Source organism: Triturus cristatus, chromosome 2_2, assembly GCF_964204655.1.
Source record: "Triturus cristatus chromosome 2_2, aTriCri1.1, whole genome shotgun sequence".
Taxonomy (NCBI): Eukaryota; Metazoa; Chordata; class Amphibia; order Caudata; family Salamandridae; genus Triturus; species Triturus cristatus.
In genome coordinates this window covers 557546836-557562021 of record NC_140582.1, presented here as the reverse complement: position 1 = coordinate 557562021, position 15186 = coordinate 557546836, and positions in this window count along the sequence as shown.

The following is a 15186-nucleotide window of genomic DNA, read 5'->3' as shown; positions in this document are numbered from 1 at the left end:
GCTGTTTGAAAGAATCAGACGTTTAGTGAATCTTCTGAACATGTTCAGCGATGTCTTAGAGGGGATGCATACACAGTGGAAAGCTCAGCACCCACAGGGACACATGAGGATCAATGATTACTGTGGCATGCACTATTGTAGCGAGGTTTCACATTAGCTTCATGGTGAATGTTGCTGTTGGAAGAGTTTGTTTCATGAAGGATGAGAACGTAATCTTCCTATCATCTTTTTCATTCCAACCTCATCCCAGTTGGATGTTGAGTTTCTTTTTTTATGCACATTTATTGCCCTGAATTCCTATTATAAATGCTTCATTGCTTTCAATACTCCCATGGTGGCAATGGATCCTGTTGTTCTGTGTAGCACCCCACTGCTGAGAAAGAAGATTCCACAAATTAATAATTTAGCATTTTAATTAAATACTGGAGAGTCACAAATACAATGTTTTTACTGTATTCAATATAATGAAATCTTGTTAGTGCGACATTATTGGGCTTTGGCCTAATAATGTTTTCAGAATTTCACATTTTAATGCATGTGGTTTACAGTGCTAAATACTAACTCATCTTCCCCTTCCCTGACTGTGCATTGTGGTAAATAATTTAATTACCGGAACTTAATTTGATGCGGAAAATCTATAATAATAGCTCAGTAAAATAAGAGGCAGAATCCGTGGTATTAGAGGTTCGGAACGGGCTTTATTCCAAAATCAATTCGAATTGAGGACTCCATATTCCATCACCACGAAGGTTCAGGAAGTGAAGGACCCTACTTTATTGACAAGTAATCATTTTTATACAATAGGCATTACAGTGAAACAGATGCTGGAGGCGTAACAGTTGATAACAAAGATAAGAACATACATGCGTAACTAAAGTGGGTGTAACTAAAGAACGTCATCAGGTATGATGTCATAAATAGGTGGTTCCATGAAAGAATTTCGCAATGTCAGCAGAAATACTTGGCAGAGATGCGCGCGCAGCAGCATGACGTGTGATTGACGTGCAACTAGGGGATGAAGGGGACTTGACATTTAGCTCTACATGTGGAGACAGAAGTCTGGGGTTATGTCAACCTAATCCCAAATCATATCTAATATCCTATGTTTAAAGAACTGTGTTATCCAGAAAGAAAGGTCTCTTAGGATAAAATCTTATTCTATACTGACTATACTGTCCGTTAGTGCGTGTACAAGCGTCTAAGTGTCTACACTAGATGCGAGGGCAGAAATCTTCCATAGTAATAGGGCTATGAATTACTTGCATGAAGACAGAGAAGTCGGGCCCTTTGCTCGGTAGCTGGGAGAATGTTTACTTAAACTACTAGACAGGAATGTATTGGATAGGGAGCGGAGCAAAGCAGATAATCTTGAAGGTGAAATACAGTTTTTGGCAGGCAACAGGCTGGAGTCAGGCACCGTTAGCCGCGCAGGGAGTAGGACAAAGTTCATGGGTACAGATGCGAGCTCAGACTGGAGCTTTCAGAGGCAGAAGGCAGAAAAGACTTGATGGCAGAATCAGGGCCTACTCGCCTGAACTGTAAAATGGGATAAGTGAACCATATAAAGCCGGTGGCCTTTCATACTTAGGAATAGAATATCCGGCCCATTCATGGCGGATCTGAAAGAGGACATGTTGACGGTGGACGCACATGTGTTTGCGTCTTCATAACTGGAACTGGAGGGAACATACATGTACTTATGGTTTATACATGAAACCGTTGGGGTCCAAGATAGGGGACATAACTGACCATAAAAATCCATATTTCCACATTCCCTCCTTGTCCCCTACTTGCCCTTAAGAAATATCAATCTTCATCAATCCGTTGATCTGTTCATATAGCATCATTTGTTCTTCTTTCTTCTTCCGGAATCTTGAATGAAAACTTGGATGTGGGATACACGAGGTGGCACACAGACCACAAATCGCTGGTCCACATTGTAGGCATAAGCAGCAACTGAATAGTATGAGAAAGCCAATACCTAGGAAGGATAGGACCCTCCATCCAAAGGTAGATAATACACTCCAAAACCAACTGGACCAAGTCCAGGTGCCTGGATTCTGGTGTATCTGGCTTACAATCTTATGAAGGCGAGTTATGGCTTTATATACAGATGGCGAATTTTCTGGTATGAAAATGCAACAGCTTGATCCGATGACCCTACAAGCTCCGCCCCTATCGGCCAGGATGACGTCAAGGACAAGACGATTTTGAAGCACAACAATCCGCATAGCAGACTGCTCTTCTGTTAAATTGCCTAAGGCGGAAATAGTTTCGTTCACTACTGCTTCAAGGGTTCTGGTTAATCTACGTATCAGCTTACTATTGGTAACTGTACCTATATAGGGAAAGAGACCTTTATTGAAATCTGTGTATTTTTCCCATGCTGTCTCAGTGTAATCGACTATTGGGAGATCTCTCCGTTCTCTATTGTGTACTAAATGAGTATTTCTATGATAATCAGGAGGAGCTAGGAAAACAGGTGGCAAAAGGAATCCGATGTAGCAGGTACCATCCCAATCTAGAGGTAGGCGTATATATGCGGTCTGGCCACATATAAAGTAGGAATGACGAGAAGCTCTAAATGTAGACTTGCCTTGATCACTGAATTTTATTACAGTGGTGCATTTACTATGGCCCATGTGTATGGAGCCATTCTTTCTTATACATAATTCCCCTTTTACTGGGAATACGGACATGGCGGGCAAGATTGGTGTAGCTTCAGATTCAACGTTCAGGATCATGAGGTTAAGTGTAAAATTACCTAATCCATATACTTCATTTTCTCGATCAGTTCCTGTTCTTTTGGGAAGTCCCTCCTTGTTAGGGTAGCAGACTTTAAGCAAAACTAAGTTCTGGTTTCCCCATACCCAGTTGTCTTGATAAACTGCGGAATTCGAATCTTGGGAATTAATTAGACTAAACCATGCTCCACAGGAGCCATTGTGTGTGAACGGATATGGAAAGAGAGGCAGAATTCCTTTATAGTTCTGATAGGGAGGGAGTCGGCCACATATCCAACAATTTGTAGCATTGCTAACCTGATGGGAATGATGTAACATACTAATAAAAGTGTTATTGCGCAGCGCAAATCTATATGACAACTCATGCGGGGGAAGTTCACTAAAAGAATGTTCAGCAGTAACATTATGAACATGTTTAGAAATAGGATAATATATGTGCAACAATATACTTGCAGCTATTATTAAAAGACATAAGAAAAACAAAATTAATAACGTCACTGTGCAATGACTACGCAGTGATTTATAGTACGCATGTTGTTTCATTTGCTTCCTTCGGTGTCTCTCTCTATTCAGGTCTAGGGGATTCATGTCAGGGACAAATTCGACCGATTCACCTTGGAGAGGACTTAAACAATCAAATTGTCTGACTTGGTAGACCTTAATTTTAGTCTGTATTGTTCTTTGTCATTCAGTTCAACCAAAGGAAGCTTTGAGTCAATCGGTGAAGACACGCAAGGTGTGTCATTTACATCGGACGGTAGTCCATGAAATTTCTTGATATGACTTGAATGTATCCAGCCTTTTCGACCTTCGATCTTCACGGCTGTCCTCGTTGTTAACAGTACGAGTTGAGGCGATCTCCACCTAGGATCCAGCTGAGACTTCCGGTCAAAGTTCCTCACTAACACCAAATCCCCTGGAATTACGTCATGGGGTTTCACCTCGGTGTTGTCGGGAAAGGCTGCAGCTACCTGTGAACGACAAGATTGTAGTGCAGACATCAAGGAAGCCAAGTAATCTGTCAGCATATTACAGTCAACATCAGTTATTTTTCGTGGTATAGGCGTCCCCCACATATTTGGTGGTCTACCAAAGACCACCTCATAAGGGGATAGCCCTGTTCGAGAGTGCGCTACCATTCTCATGTAAAAGAGTGCAACTGGTAAGGCTACTACCCAGTCGACACCTTTCTCTCTACATATTTTGGACAATCTAATTTTCAGAGTTTGATTATGTCGTTCCACGAGACCTGCTGCCTCGGGGTGTCGGACACAGTGAAATCTCCACTGATAGCCTAACAAAAGTGAAACGTGTTTCATTAGTTCGGAGGAGAACGGCTGGCCGTTATCTGAGTAGACAACACGTGGTAAACCGTATCGTGGGAAGAATTCTCGAACCAACTGTTTGGCAGTAGTCGGGGCAGTGTAATCTGAAACCGGGTATGCCTCTGTCCAACGGGAAAGAGCACAGACAACTACGAGAACATATTTGAATCCTCGACATCGTTCCATCTGGATATAATCCATCTGGAGGACTTCAAAAGAGTGATCAGGAGGCTGAAATCCACCCTGTTCTACGGGAATGCTTTTACCTGGGTTAAACTGACAACAGATCATACAGGTACGGACTTTTTGTTTAGCTGCTGCTCGTAAATGTTTGTTGAACCAAATGTGTTGAATGCTGTCTAGCATAGCTTTTTCTCCTAGGTGCGCTGGACTATGTACAGTGTTAATGATAACTTGGACCATTGAATCAGGAAGGAACCACACAGATTTTTCCTTCGTCATCCATCCTTGATCCGTTTGGGTCCCTCCTAATTCAGTCCATTTCTTTATTTCATCTGGTGTAGCATGTGTCTGTATGTCAATTACGTCAAGGGCGGGATCCTTAACCGTCATGCAATGTGTTGGTGTCGGAACTATTGTCTTTGTCATGTCAGATGTGTGGGTTTGAGCAGTCTGTTTAGCTGTTCTGTCAGCTAAATCATTGCCTTGGGAAATGATATCAGTAACTTTCGTATGAGCTTTACATTTCATAATTGATATTGCAGTGGGTAGATGTATTGCATCTAATAAGGCATGAATGAGGGGTCCGTGCTGAATGTGGGTACCGTGAGAAGTTAAATAACCTCTCTCTCGCCACAGCACGCCGAAGTCATGTACAACTCCGAATGCATAACGTGAATCAGTATATATGTTGACTTTTTTATTCGTAGCTTGAATACAGGCTTGTGTCAGAGCGACGAGCTCTGCTACTTGAGCGGACAAGGTATTTATGCGATTTGTTTCAATAACTTCAGTATCTGTTGTGACTGCATACGCGGCCACTAACTCTCCTGTACTTGTTCTCATACATGACCCATCTACGTACAACGTCAGGTCTGGATCTGACAATGGGACGTCTGTCAAGTCTTGTCTAGGTTTCGTCGTGATAGTGATAACTTCAATACAATCATGTGCAAGTGGGTCTGTTCCGTTTACTGGTAACAGTGTGGCAGGATTCAATGTACTACAACGTCTGATTTCTATATGTGGCTGAAACAATGTTAATTCGTAACCAGTGAGTCGTGCTATAGTCAAGTGTTGTGTCTGTGTGCGGTTCAAGAGAACCTCTACTGCATGTGGTACTTGTACTGTCAATTGGTGTCCTAACACTATGGCATCACTTTGTCTGATTGCTAAAGCTGTTGCTGCCACTGATTTCAGGCACGCAGGCAGAGCCTGAGCTACGGGATCTAATGTACTAGAAAAATAAGCACACGGTTTGTGTGATCCTGCTTGTTCCTGTGTGAGTACTGACAAAGCAGTACCTTCGCGTTCTGTAACAAAGAGTGTAAAATGTTTATAGTAACATGGTGTTGCTAAAACGGGTGCTTGACATAAAGCTTTCTTTAGGCTTTCAAAAGCTTGTGTATGTTCCTGAGTCCAAGGGAGGACAGTCGATGTGGCTGCCTCCTGTGTTGTCAACTGAATGAGTGGTTTTGCTAGAAATGCATACTGAGGGATCCACTGCCTACAATATGAAGTGAGGCCTATAAAAGCCCGCACCTCCTTTTGTGTCTTGGGTATTGGCATGTTAGCAATTAACTGGATGCGATCTGGTGTAAGCTGCCTTCCCTCCTTGGACAGCGAGTGACCAAGGTAAACAACTCGCTGGACACAGAATTGCAGCTTAGAAGGGGACACCTTGTGCCCCTTTTCGGCCAAAAATTGTAAAACCGTCAGTGAGGCCTTTTCACATTCAGGTTCGCTTCTAGCGGTGATCAGCAGATCATCGACATATTGAAGCAGGGCAGTGTTGACTGGCATGTGGATACTGTCAAGTTCTCGTTTCAATGCTTGGCTATAGATGCTGGGGCTTTCTGTGAATCCTTGAGGTGCGCGTGTGAATTTAAAGCTTCGTCCATTTAAACTAAATCCGAACAAGTATTGGCTTTCCGGATCTATTGGGACGCTGAAAAAGGCATTCTTGAGATCAATTACAGTAAAGAATGTTGCTTCGGAATCAATAGCTGTCAGTAATGAAGAAATGTCTGGAACTACGGGGTATTGTGGTACAATACATTTATTTAATTCGCGCAGATCAATAACCAATCGATATACTGGCGGGGCCTTTGGATCAGTTCGTTTAAGAATCGGAATTATCGGTGAATTACATACATTGGAGTCTGTTTCCACAACCACTCCTTGGGTAATAAGTTCGTCAATGATTTGCAGTAAAGCCACTACAGCATCTGGTGGTAACTTGTATTGTCGCATTCGTGGTAGTACCACTCCTGCCTTTAGTGTAACTCGATATGGTGTAATGTTCATGCAACCAACATCTGTAGGGCCTTGTGCCCATAAATGTGTGGGTAAAGTCTGCAGTCGGTGATCCATGTCTCGGGACACGTAGTGCCCTTTGAAATCACGTAAAAACAATCTTACTCCTTCCGGAGAACAACATATTATAGCTCCTAGAGCTTTCAAAGTTTTTATACCTAACAGGTTTTCTGGGCATGATTTAGTAAGCAATAAATCTGTAGTTCGTGTCAAGGGACCAATCGTAAGGGGAAGAGGCTGTGATACTTCGTTAACGATAGGTTTTCCTGAAAAGCCAAGGGAAATATTCTGTGAGCCTGAGAGGGGTGCCCCTGGAACTTCACTACGTTTTATTGTTGTTCGGCTTGCCCCTGTATCAAGTAAAATTTTTCTATCTTGGCCTAATAGTTCACTGTGTAAATAAGGTCCTTCTTGATCTACAGGGACCTCAATAAGGGGTAAGCCAACTTCCCTCTCTAGGCTGTTTCATGAGTATCGTTGATAATCAGGATAGTCATACTGTGCGGTCTGGTACATCTGTCGTGTCGTTGTTTGTGTGGCAGCAATAGGTTGTGGTGGTGGAGCTGGCATAGACTGTTGCGGAGCTGGCATGGACTGTGCATGCTGCGGAGCTCCTTGTTGGTTCTGATCCTGTCTAAGTGGCCGTGGTCTTTCTTTTGTATTACCTATGGCGATATTATGTTTTAAAACTGGACAATCGTGTACATAATGACCTGGCTGTTTACAATAGTTGCATGTCCCTTTTACAGGACTTGTTGAAACACTGGACTGTGTCATACCCTTTTTATGACCGTCAGCTGGAACTGTCTGGGAAACTAGCATTTTCATTTTCGTGTCTTTCATGCGTCTTTGTTCATGTTCTTGTTCCTCTCTAATTCTATTGTGATGGTACTGTAGCATTTGTAACATTTGTGACGGAGTGTTACCTTGCCAGGTACTCTCGAATTTCAATACTCTATTCTTAACTTGGGGCAAAGAATTTTCAACTAACTTTGTCACAAACAGATGTGGATACGATTCGCTGCTTGCTTTTATTCCACTATTTATACCAAAACATTTTTCGAATCGGGCGTAGAAATCACTAGTGTCCTCGTCTGGTTTTTGTTTACAGGCTGAGATTGCACCCCAGTCTTCCTTTTTCGTAGTTAATAAACGTGGCAGTACCTGTACTAGTAAACCTGGTAGTGTTTTGGTCTTTTCCCCAAGCCCTGCACCTGGACCTCGAGCTTTTTCTTCGTTTTCTAATGCTGTCCAATCTATTTTTTGGTCTCCCACCTCCCAATCCTTTTCCTTGAGTTTTTCATAAATGCCCGCAGGCATTAATACCTTCAATATTGTCATAATGTCGGGGTAGGTATATTCTCCCATGAGTAACATGTCTTTAATTTCTCGGTGGAAACCCGCTGGGTCTTTGTCATGACTGGGTACCACCTTCTTCATTTCCAATAGTTCTATTTTAGATATGGGTGTGTATACAAACACACGTTTAAACTGATTGTCCTCACCTTTTATCGGGTGGACTTCGCGTAAGGGATTCTGTCTATCCATATAATACGTCGTTCTTTCCTTGATGGGCAGTGAAACATGTTCGGGACATACAAAAAGAATGTACTGCTTTCTGGATTCTAGTATTTCTCTAATTAGCTCAGTACCTGAACCTCTCCATTTATTCGTGAGTAATTTAGTCAATATATCAGGTAAGGGACCAGGGTCGGAGTGTTGGCTTTTATATAATATAAGGAGTTGTTGAATCATATAGATACCAGCTAAACGCTGTTCATCTGGGGCGAGGTTCAAAAACGTGTGTGCTAATGTATCATCACTATATTTTCCGGGACTATCAACCCAATGAACGGCTGACCTGGCTAATTCTTGTTCGTCCATAGAATCGAGTATATGATAACCCCTTCGTTCTCGGAGTAGGTTGTCAGCGGCTTGGAACGAATGTTCGGGGGACCTTATATTTATTATAGGAGTTTGGAAATTTCTGCTATTATCTGGACGTACCGGACGTATCGGATCAGTGAAGCATCTAGTATTATTGCAAGATCTTCCTCTACCTACATAGGCCATGGTTTCTAACTGTCCTGTGGGTAGTTCTAATTCTTCCTCGTCTTCGGTTTGTTCAGGTTCGTCTACTGCTAATCTTTCTTCGTGTATTCGTTCTATTTCTTTGCGGATCTTTCGGCACATAGCTACTATACATGATCGTTTATCATGTCTCCCCTCTGATATATTCTGACTCCATGTGGTAAGAATTTGCATTTCTTTCGGATTTACCCCTGGTTGATCTTGATTTCTGATCACACAATTTATGAGGAAACGTAACAGTTCCCCCTGTATTTCCACTTTTTGGTACTCCATGGCTCTGTTAATACTCTCAGAATCTCGCCCTGACTGAACAAAGTGATATATATTTTCTAAGTGTGTAGTCATTCCTGGTAGCTTCCCTAAATATATTGCAGCTCGTCGGATACGTAATGATGCTAGCATCATTTCGTCCCCTTTTCCGGGCACAGGGTCATATCTACAATCTATTAGAAGTTCCTTGAGCGTGTTGGGAGTTACTAGTTTGGGCGTACGTTGGTGGGCTAATTCTTGAAAGGAAAGTTTATTTACTCTGGGTGGCGTGGAAAAAATGTTTGATGTACCTCCGGTAGCCCCACCTGGGGTGCTGGATGTGAAAGGATTCGTCGAACGTGATATAGCAACTATAGGTGTGGATACAGATGTCGAAGCAGATGTGCTTGCCTGAACTTGTGTCGGAGTTTGCTGTTGCGGAGGTACAGACGGAAGAGGGTCTTGGCGTTGAACCCCCTCTGCAGGCAGTCTATGTGGCGCAGCATTAGCATACTCGGGAGCTGCGTCGTCTAAATAAGAGGAAAGAAAAACATCTTCTGCGGTTCTGGGATGCCCTTTGGGATGTACTTTTATCGGAAACAATGGGGGTGGCAAGTCTTTTGGTATCTCCGGAGTAGCCTTAGGTAATCCTTCGGCCAGGAGAGGATACATACCATTCATAAGGGCATTTCGTTGTCTGTCTACTTGTTCTGATTTTACTCGAGTACCTTCTTCAATTAATATATTTTCTCGAACTTTATTTAAATTCTCCTTACTCTGCTCTTCCTGTCTACGTGCTTTTTCTGTACGTCTATACGATTCTTTACGCCATAATTCAATGGCGTCTTTCTGTGATTGTCTAGCTTTCTTTTTCCATAATTCTTCCTCTACTTTCACGATGCAATCTGCATCCCAGGTCCCAGCTGCGGGCCACCTCTGACTTTCTGGTAATTCCTTGGTGTAGTCTACCCATAAATCAAGAAATAATATGGCGTCTAGGCCATGTTTATGATACATGAAGTACCCTGGAGTGTCCCTAGGAGGAATGGGAACAGCTTCTTCGAGTACCCCTTTTCTAGTTTTGATCTGTCTTAATTTCGAAAAGAGCGGCATTTTGAGAACTGATCTGATCTGATACCTAATTTTGAACACGTTTAATACAACGAAACACAATAATGAACAGTCATTCACACCACAATATGCAGAACGTATTTAAAACATTTAACGTTTAACATTTAATGAACAACAATGATGGCCGTTCACTAAGCATAATACTCGATACTAACTAGATAATTCTGACTTCATATACTAGACATACTTGATATACTGCTAAACAGTACAGATACACTGCTGAAACAGTGCAGACCGGATTTGTGTACCCAAACCCGTCTTGACCGGCACAACCTATGTGCACGTCAGAACGCCTCCCCGACAATGGTACTCACCGGGTAGCTCGGAACGGAAGGCCTCGGAACTGAACTGAACTGGACTCGGACCGGACTGGACTCGACTCGATACTTCGGAACTTCGGAACTGGTGGGCCTCTGTATACCTCGGATCTTGCTCTCTCAGCTAGGCTCTGGTCGGGATACTTCGCACTTCTCACCGCCTCGTCTGGGTGTTGATCGCAGCCTCAGTTACCCCCGCTCGGCAGGAGGGAGATACAGGAAATCCTGTGGGTACGCGTTGTTGTCCGTCCAGCTGTGACAGGAGACCGGGCCTGCAACGCACCTCCGGCGCGTGAGATGAGAAAGTGTCCCTATTCGGGCGCCATATATGTGGTAAATAATTTAATTATCGGAACTTAATTTGATGCGGAAAATCTATAATAATAGCTCAGTAAAATAAGAGGCAGAATCCGTGGTATTAGAGGTTCGGAACGGGCTTTATTCCAAAATCAATTCGAATTGAGGACTCCATATTCCATCACCACGAAGGTTCAGGAAGTGAAGGACCCTACTTTATTGACAAGTAATCATTTTTATACAATAGGCATTACAGTGAAACAGATGCCGGAGGCGTAACAGTTGATAACAAAGATAAGAACATACATGCGTAACTAAAGTGGGTGTAACTAAAGAACGTCATCAGGTATGATGTCATAAATAGGTGGTTCCATGAAAGAATTTCGCAATGTCAGCAGAAATACTTGGCAGAGATGCGCGCGCAGCAGCATGACGTGTGATTGACGTGCAACTAGGGGATGAAGGGGACTTGACATTTAGCTCTACATGTGGAGACAGAAGTCTGGGGTTATGTCAACCTAATCCCAAATCATATCTAATATCCTATGTTTAAAGAACTGTGTTATCCAGAAAGAAAGGTCTCTTAGGATAAAATCTTATTCTATACTGACTATACTGTCCGTTAGTGCGTGTACAAGCGTCTAAGTGTCTACACTAGATGCGAGGGCAGAAATCTTCCATAGTAATAGGGCTATGAATTACTTGCATGAAGACAGAGAAGCCGGGCCCTTTGCTCGGTAGCTGGGAGAATGTTTACTTAAACTACTAGACAGGAATGTATTGGATAGGGAGCGGAGCAAAGCAGATAATCTTGAAGGTGAAATACAGTTTTTGGCAGGCAACAGGCTGGAGTCAGGCACCGTTAGCCGCGCAGGGAGTAGGACAAAGTTCATGGGTACAGATGCGAGCTCAGACTGGAGCTTTCAGAGGCAGAAGGCAGAAAAGACTTGATGGCAGAATCAGGGCCTACTCGCCTGAACTGTAAAATGGGATAAGTGAACCATATAAAGCCGGTGGCCTTTCATACTTAGGAATAGAATATCCGGCCCATTCATGGCGGATCTGAAAGAGGACATGTTGACGGTGGACGCACATGTGTTTGCTTCTTCATAACTGGAACTGGAGGGAACATACATGTACTTATGGTTTATACATGAAACCGTTGGGGTCCAAGATAGGGGACATAACTGACCATAAAAATCCATATTTCCACAGCATCCCAGGGTTCAGGTATAACCTTCATTGTTTATTTAATAGTATAAATTCAGCGTGTTATATGGTCTTGTTTGTTCTGAAACATTTATAAAGGGCAATGTTTTCTGTTCCTGGAGAGGACGGATTTACAGTTGTATAACATTAAAGTCCCCTTCCTTCTGCCAAACGGAGGGGCTGTTTATATTTTGAATGTGGTATTGTTTTCTGTGTAAGGCATAGTACAGTGTAGTCATAAGTTGTTTGGCAAATGTAATTTTACCATATGATGTGTTTTCTGTTCACCTTTTGATTGTGATTTGTAACTTTCTTACTTTATCACACAACAGTCACTGCACAGTTTATTAGTCTGAAAATGTTAACAAACCCACCATTTTGGAAACAACCCGTTGGACCATTCATTCTCTGTCCTCCTGAGAGAATGCTCTTCAACTCTCATTTGCCTTACGCTAGACCGTATAAGGTTCTGACTCTTGATTACATTAAGGCTTATTTTCCACTACCAATGGTATTTTTCATTATTTGTATTTTGACTTAATTGATTAACAAAAGCCTTTTTCATTCGGTATTGATGTCTTACATTTTTTTTTATAAATCGTTATGGTTTGTACTTAGACTCCTGTCTAATGTGGATTTTCCTGAGTGGATTTGTTCTGTTTCTCTGTAAAGATTGTCGGGGATCTTGTCACAGAGAGAATCATCATAGCCTGATCGATCAAAGGGCCCTTTAGTTGTAAGAAGCACCAATACTGCTCTCTGAGGAAAGTCTACACCATCTGAAATAAAATAAAATGAAAAAAATATTTTCTGGCTTTATTTGCAGGATCATGTTTTCTATTAGAGTAATGAAAAGATCTAGGGCCTGATTTAAAGTGCAGTTGTCTTAATGCCTTCCGTTAGCTACCTCCATCACCCTAACAGACAGAAGACTACCCTATTTAGAGGCACCACCGGTGCAGCAGTGATCTTCGTAGCTTTAGAGGAGGAACCACCATCATGTTGGTTCCTCTGAAAGCACAAAATGTTTGTTGAAAGGCTGTCTTCAGTTTTGACAGCCATCCACCAAGCATTTTGTTTTTCTAAAATAAACTCCCAAAACAAATAACTAATGACCCCGCACTCATGGAGTTTTTTGCCTGGGTGTAGGGGTCATTGTTTTCATTTTTCTGTACCTTATTGCCATGTTTTCCCTAGTGATGACAGTCTAAAAAAAAGGGCATCAGACTGTGAGCCCTCAATAGGGTGGGTGGTGTAATGCCATTACTCTGATGGCCAGCGCAACATCAGACTGCCAGTAACATTTGTGATGGAGCACCTTCTTCAACAAATTCTAAACCAAACCCCTAGTCCCAACCTCAGTGATTTCAGATTCAAAGAAAATAATGGCAGCAGCCATGAGTAGGGGTGGGCGGAATTTGCGAAATCCACTTTCGCAAATTATCACGAAAATGTTTAAAATTATCGCATACAAGCGGAAAGATCGCGAAGATGCGGAATTTTTTTCCCCGCATGTTCGCGAGATTTTCTGCATGGTTGCGGGTCGCCAACTTACCCATGTGGTTGCTCGCGGGCGCGGCCATCTTGTTTTGAGTTGTCTCGCCGTGCATGATCGCGAGAAGAAAGACGTGATCGCGCGACGCATGACGTCACTGCGGGCGCGAACTGTCGCGAGACAGTGCAAATGGCTAAAAACAATCCAACATCTCATGGAGAACGCGACCGGATCAAGAAAACTTGTCGGCGAACGCAGGGATTCAGGTAAGGCGATCACGCGTGCACGAGAATGTATTATTTTACAGCACGAGCAAGAAACAAATTATCGCCAAGCTGCGGAAAGTGGAAATTTTGAAATTTTCGCGCTCTCCGCGGAACGCGAAAATGTCAAATTATCGCAATTTCAGCGAACGGAACGAAATTTTTGCCCAGGCCTAGCTATGAGTGTTTTATTGGTGACACTCCACCACATTTTAGTCAAGCATGTGTAGGGGAGAAATATACCTTCTTTAGCACTAGTTTTTGTTGTCATATGACTTACAACTGTGTATTGAAAATAAAAAATATGGCGTCAGATGCCAACATTGAGCTAAAGTGCATTGTCACACCACAACACATATTATCAGGCACGGTCAAAAGCATTGACTCCGTCATTTCTAAGTTCTACCCCTAACACTCATCAAGTATAAATACTTGAAACTACATTATAAGAATGCAAGCTTTTTTTCTCAGAGTGGGCCAGCCTACACATTGTGAAGATGAGGATACCCAGCACGCACCACAAATGATGGCAGTTCACAGGTAAGTCATGACACCAGTGATTACATGGAGAGCAGTCAGAGTGGCCAGTCAACATACAGAGCATTAGTACACAGATCCATATATTGGTGCTCAGAATTGTAGGTGGAGAGGATGCTTAGTGCAAACGATGCAAACAATAAGACTAGAAATGTGGGTAGGAGTCTGCATGGAACAGAACGTCTGGATTTAGGAGAATTATACAACTCATAAAACCATTCAGAATCAGCTCTGTAGAATAAATGCTAGAACATGTGCCATTGACACAGAGTTGGAAGGTCACAATGAATGTTTTGAAAAGTAGGGGGAAGTGTAGAATGCACTGCATTTTTGACTTGTAGATTGGGGGCTGTGTGAATCGTAAATCAGTACAGTTGTTTCCTCCTGGTGCCTGGTATATAGCTTCATATCATCTTTTGGTTCCAGGACAAGAGCAAGGGTATGACACAATTTTGGCTGCCTATTGTACAACTCCACCTGTCACCATATGGCGTTTGTCTGTCATCAAGCATATTACCCTTTCATCCGTGCTAATGTGTTCTTTGCATTCTTCTCTATTCCAATGAACTATGGTTAATGTAGCTTTCAAAGTGATTAGTTAAGCAGTTTCTAGTTGTGTAGCTCCTGACATGTTTGTGCTTATCACAGTAATACTATGTGACAACGTGCATGCAGTAACATTCAAAGGCTTAGTATTCTTAGTACATTCAACAAAGGGCCGTGATCCCATATGCTTTTTTGCTGCAAACTAAATATGCCCAGAAAAGTTGCAAGTCTTAAGGCATTGGCAGCAGAGACGACATATTATCTCATTTGAAATTTTTCATAGACAGGTCTGCAAGTGCAATAGAAAACAAGCATTTGCAATGCAACAGGTCTCGCATTATTAAAGTTTGAGCAATTGGCATTGCTAAATAATGCAACACCAATAGCTCAAACTGTTTCCCACCTGTCTAGTGACCTTCAAAAGGGACCTCAAGGTCCTGCCATTTGACAGACACTTTGGCTAATCATCCTCGACCACACTTAAGT